This window comes from Euprymna scolopes, chromosome 44, assembly GCF_053919585.1.
Source record: "Euprymna scolopes isolate OS-2025 chromosome 44, ASM5391958v1, whole genome shotgun sequence".
Taxonomy (NCBI): Eukaryota; Metazoa; Mollusca; class Cephalopoda; order Sepiida; family Sepiolidae; genus Euprymna; species Euprymna scolopes.
In genome coordinates, this window is record NC_136525.1 from 12,424,759 (window position 1) to 12,431,096 (window position 6,338).

Consider the following 6,338-nt stretch of genomic DNA (forward strand, 5'->3'; position numbering starts at 1 on the left):
ACCTTGAATGACCTAGATTAGATGTATCGGAAATTAAGGGGGTGACACGGAATTGTGGTAGTAGGGCTTCCGGTTGAAGACCACATGGGTAGAGTTGGTTTTGGGCAGCAGAGGAAACAGACGGGAGATTTCGGGTCTCTCCCGACAATCAGGGTTCAAGATGTTAGGCTTGCCTTGAATAAAAAAGAGTGAAGCTTCAAATTCCATTTTGTTGTTCATTGATATATCTGTCTGGAGCATCCACTCCCCAGCAAGATGGAAGGCCAGCAACAAAGAAGATGTCATCCGCCGGCCAAGGCAAACCAGGTAATCTTTGCATTATATTGTTGCACATACACATCTCGGAAACTTCCCAAGGCAAGAGAGAAACTGTAGAAGAATAGCAAACACACACCCACCCACACACACACACACATATATATAACAGTGAACTGCACGTAAGGACACACGTTTATACATTGATAAGAACACACAGACCCGTAAAGTAAACGATTAGAATAAAACGTTTAGAATAATAAACAATAGTAATCTATATATATATAAAAGCGAAAATGTATGTATGTATTTGCGTGTGTGTGTATGTTTGGATGTAGCTAAAAACTTTCGACATACGCAACGAAAATTAACAAACTCGGTATCACATCGAAGCTCCATCCTTTGCTCGAAAAATATCGAAAAATTGGCCAAGAACGTTAACTTTTTCACCCCGAAATCGACAATTGTCGACAGAGGGGGGTTCAACAAAAACGGTCCTTTCGTAACAATGACCGTTTCTACGCATGCGTTAGATGACGTCGTGACCTGATTTACTTTAAATAGTTGAAAAACCCAACAAATTTCATGTACGTCGCGTTAGCTCAGTTGGTTAAGGCCTTGGTTCATTATCTAAACGTTTTGGGTTCGAATCGTGGTATGAGATGTTTTCTTTCTTTTTTTTTCGATTTTTTAAATTTAAATATTGAACCAGTGTTTCGTTTTTCTGCTTTTTTTTTTACTTCGCTTATTATAAGCGACACCCAAAAACACCCAGGCACCCACCGATTTTTTAAATTTTGATATCGAAACAGGCTTATTGAAACCATTTTTCACGTGTTCTTTTTTCTGTTTTCATCGTTCGTTTGCCTTACGTTAGTATTTTTTGTTTTTCCCCCACTTAAGTTTTAACGTTGTTTTCTTTTTTTACTTCGCTTATAACAAACAGACCTACGTCGTCGTCGTCATCGTCGTGGTCGAAACGCTCGACGACTTCCTGCCGCGCACCTGTCAATTTCGTTCTTAAATAAATCCAAACATCTTTCACTAACTCATTCTGGCTGGCCGGTTTTATTTTCAAACTTCCCCTCAGGGCTTCGGGTTCGATCCTACCCCCCCCCCCCCGAGTTCTTTTTTATTTATCACCACACACACTTACAAACACCCGGGCAACGCCGGGTACCCCCGCTAGTAAATAATGAAGCACACCCATTTTACAGTTACAAATGGGCAATGCACAAAATTCCTGAGATTGCAATATTTTTACTGTTGACTACTCGGTTCGATTCTAGCCTCCTTCCTTTTAACAAATATTATTTTCAAACTTATTAACGTTGTTCCTTTAATTACTTGGATTTGTCCATATGTAACACTTAAAATAATTATTTTTATAAAAAAAAAAAAACAACCGTTGAATTTTTATTTTACTTTTCATGCTGGAAAATGACATTTGCTCCCCAGCGGTATGACTGATGACCAATGCCGAACAATCGCACTTTTTATATGTAACATGTAGTGCCGAAGCGATTGGCAATAAACTAACCCCTGCGCGAAAATTTGCAGACTCTACCAAACTCCTCCGCCAATGTTGGGACCTAAACATTTGAAATTTTAGATGTACCTATTTACTATGCCTCTCCACGGGACAGAGTTAGACACCAGGGTCGTTTTTTTTTAACGTGGAGAAAAGGTACAAAAATAAAAAAAAATGTCTCAGTTGTGAAGGACCGCTCCTCCACCGAAAGCGAACAAGAAATGGAAGTGCAGCATCCGAAGAACAGATACTACACCCTGACCTGGACCAAAAGGCCAAGGTACAACATTGGAAATTTTAGATGTAGGTTACCTGGACATGAGTCAAACATTTATACATACATACATACATACATAAACATATACATATATATATATATATATATATATATATATATATATATATATATATATATATACTAGCAAAAGTACCCGTCGTTGACTGGGTTCAAAAACAGCCTACAGAAAATGGACTCTGAGTTACGAAAGTATGATAGGTTATGAAAAGGAAGGGTTGTAAAGAGATAGCTTCGAATTTGGGGGTATCAAAACCATAGCAAAATATGATGAAAGTAAAAATAAAATAGATAAACCCCATAATTTATTATACCATACCTGTTCACACTGAAACACTTATCACAATATTCTGTGGATCTATATAAAAAAACTTTATTAAACTTTGTGACATATTTCCATTCTATGGAGGTCAGGCACGAACGAACACCCCATAATTTTATTATACCATATTTTTTAATTACATCTTCACCCCAAACAAGGCACATTGCCACTTTGGTGTAGGGGGCTACTATCAGGGGCAACAACTACTGGGACACTATGTTGGAATTTGGGCAGCAAGATATCGGTTTACGTTACACTTGAACTTCTGCATGTCAGTACAGTTAGGGAAGCAGTGGCCTGGAATGGAATTCCAGAGTTTAGCGGTTCTGGGGAAGAAACTACTGGAGTAGAAAGATCTTTTATATCTAGGGATCTCTACTGTGTGGGGTGGGATTTACCTGCCTGTCGGGTCTGTCGAGGGTGTCTACGTCGTGGGGGCACAAGTGTCTGCAGTTCGCCAGAGCATTCACCATTAAAATACTTGTAGAACAAGCAGAGGGATGCAACATTTCGTCGATGGGACAGAGGCTGAAGCTTAGATGCCAGTTCAGGGCCTATCAGATTTGCGACTTTCTTTTGAACCTTGTCTATGAGCGAGAGACTAGTAGCAGATGCACCAGCCCAAATGTGACAGCAATACTCCATACATGGGCGAATGGTGGCTTTATAGAGGTACAGGATACTTTCGGGTGTTAGTTGTTTTCTAGCACGGTAGAGAGAGCCCAGCTTCTTTGCAGCGGCCCTGTCAACGCTTTCAATGTAATTGTTCCAGCTTATGTTTCCTGTGAGCGTTAGGCCAAGCAGGTTGAAAGATGTACTCTCAGATAAAGAGTCACTGGCCATTGCTATTGGTGGCAGAGAAGGTTTCTTGTAATTATTGAAGGAAATCAGTTTAGTCTTGGCAGCATTGAATGTGACCATCCATTTTTGTTCCCATTCCACTACAGATTGGAGATCATCTTCTAGTGTTTTTGCCATTTCTTTAGATATATGTTCATTTGTTTTCCTGTCATGCCTGTTATAGAGTGTGGTGTCATCAGCATATATACCAATCTCATCGGTAATTTTGTCAGCGAGGTTATTAATGAATATTAGGAACAATAAAGGTCCAAGGATAGACCCCTGAGGCACTCCCGCATTTATATCATATTGTTTAGATGTACGACCGTCGAGGACAATCTGGATTTTTCTCTTATCTAAGAAGGATTTAATTATGTTAAGTATTCTACCAGTGATACCGTATGATCTAATTTTCCTGAGGAGACCCTAATGTCACACCCTGTCAAAAGCCTTAGATATATCTAGAGCTACCGCTCTGCCCTCCCCCGCTTTGTCCAGTGAATGGTATATACGTTCAGAGATTACAGTGAGGATGTCTGCTGTGAAACGGGCTTGTCTAAATCCATATTGTTTGTCAGTCAGAAGTTTAGCATCTGTAAGGTGATGGACTAGAGCATGGTTAATTAAGGTCTCAAATATTTTGGCGAAAAGTGGGAGGAGGCTAATAGAGCGATAATTAGATGGGTCAGTTCTTTTACCGGAATTCTTGAATACTGATACCACAGAAGCAGTTTTCCAACAGTCCGGAAAGCAAGATTCATTGAGGCATTTGGAGAGAACTTGAGCTACTTCAGCTGAGCACTTTTTTAATAGCACAGCTGGGATGAGATCGGGTCCACATGCTTTTGAAGTATCAATGTTTTTATGATAGCATGCACCTGAGCAGGGGTGATTTTTAAATCGTCTAGCGTGGCGTATGTCCGCAAAGGAAAGTCAGGCAGGGGGTGGTTGGAAGGGTCCAGTGTAGAGTTTGAGGCAAACCGACTGGCAAGCATGTTAGCCTTCTCGGTTGCTGAGCAAACAACCTCGTGATTGTTTGTTAGTGGGGGAATAATTAATTGTTCATTATTTACTACACTGTTGTAGATTTTCCAGAAGTCACGAGTTCCTAGTTTTTGTGCTTCGATGCGTTTGTTAGTGGTTTCCGTAAATTCTCTGTCGCTATTTCTTTCTTAACGTTACTTCTAGCTTCTATATACTTCTGTCTGTTTGAGCTGGACTTATGTTGGTTAAATCTGTGGTATGCATGCTGCCTTTGAGCAATGGCAGTTGTGCAAGTAGAAGTAAACCATTGGGGAGAGTGGGGCTTGCTATAAAAATTTCCGCATGGGAACATGTGCTTCAATTGCCGTTTTGAACCATTCAGTGGTCTCATTTGCGTACTGTTCAGCAGGAAGATAAAAAATATTTCCCCATGGGGCATCTCTGATAAGATCTCTGATGGCTTCCTAGTCAGCCTTTTTATAATATCTCGTTGTTTTGAGCACTGGCTCTTCAGTCTTGGGTCTAGATTTTAGGACGATTTCGACCATTATCACTGCATGATCAGCATTTCCGAGTGTTGCTGTCAGCATTTGTTATACAACCCTCGGGAACTGTGGTCAGAAACAGATCTTAGAAGTGATGCGTGTTGTTCTTGCTGGTCAGGAAAACGGGTTGGAAACGTAACCATTTGTGATAGGGAGTGAGGCTATATTTCTTCAAACTGAAACATAATTATCAAAGTATACTTACACAGATAGATATGAAAAGTCTTTATTAAAGTTTGTGCCTATTTCCATTCTATGAAGGCCAGGCGCGAACACAGACCCCACAATTTTATTATACCACCCCTATTTAAGTTAAAACATACTTATCAAAGTATTATTATGTACATCTATATCAAAAACACTTGTAAACGTTTTTTTTTCTTTATTTCCATACTTTGTGGACCAGGCGCGAACGCAGACCCCACAATTTTAATGAACTACCGTTCTGCTATATCAAACATACCCATCCCTGTGTCTCGATACATCTTCTATCATTATGTGTGATCAGTTTTTTTAAAATAGTCAACCATATAGGAGCCTATTCGTGACCAGACACAGACACACACACACACACACACACACACACATTCAGCTTTATATTATAGATATATATATTGCGTGTCTCTAAAACAAACTTGATTAACGTTAATCGTGCTAACCTGGGGGCGTTATAACTGTCGGATTGGCGGTGACATTGTTATAATGGCCGCTTCAAAAGACGAAGCCGAGAATTGGACATTATTGTTTGTCATTTTGTTGTGAAACGGATTGTTCTTGCTTTTCCCATCTTGTTTTTTTTTTTCTGAATAAATATTTAATAAGAAAAAACAAAAAAAGTAAAGCACAGTCGAGATACGGTCGATAAGGAAATTTAATTGACATGCAGATTTTGTATGTTGGTTGTTGGGTGGGGGTGAGGATTAAAGAAAACAGGGTGAAGGGGAGGAAGGTGAGAGCGACTCATTTAAAAGACTAATACGTCTCTCTCTCTCTCTCTCTCTCTCTCTCTCTCTATCTATCTCTTCCGCTCTATCTATCTATCTATCTATCTATCTCCCTCTCTATCTATCTATCTATCTATCTATCTCTTCATCTCTCTCTCTCTCTCTCTCTCTCTCTCTCTCTCTCTCTCTCTCTCTCTCTCTCTCTCTTTCTCTCTTTCTATATATCTATCTAGATATCTATCTATCTCAATCTGGAGAAAATGTTTTTCACCCTTAGAATAAAAAAACAGAATATTGTGAAAAAGGAAATGTTCATAAAAAGAAATGGAAATTTTCTGAAGTTCCAAAAAAAATGAATAAAACTATTGCTTATTGCAGTATTCATCGGATAAAATACACATTTGAATTCAAAGTCATCGACGAGACATTATCTTAGGTCGCCATATTTGATTATATATAATCTTCTATAAATATAAAAGCGAAAATGTGTATGTATGTATGTATGTATGTATGTATGTATGTGTATGTCCGCATACGGGGGGCTGCTCGCTCGGCTCCCTCATTCTTAAAACTTTTTATATCACGTCTATATAATAATATCTACGAGTTTACAACGGGGGTC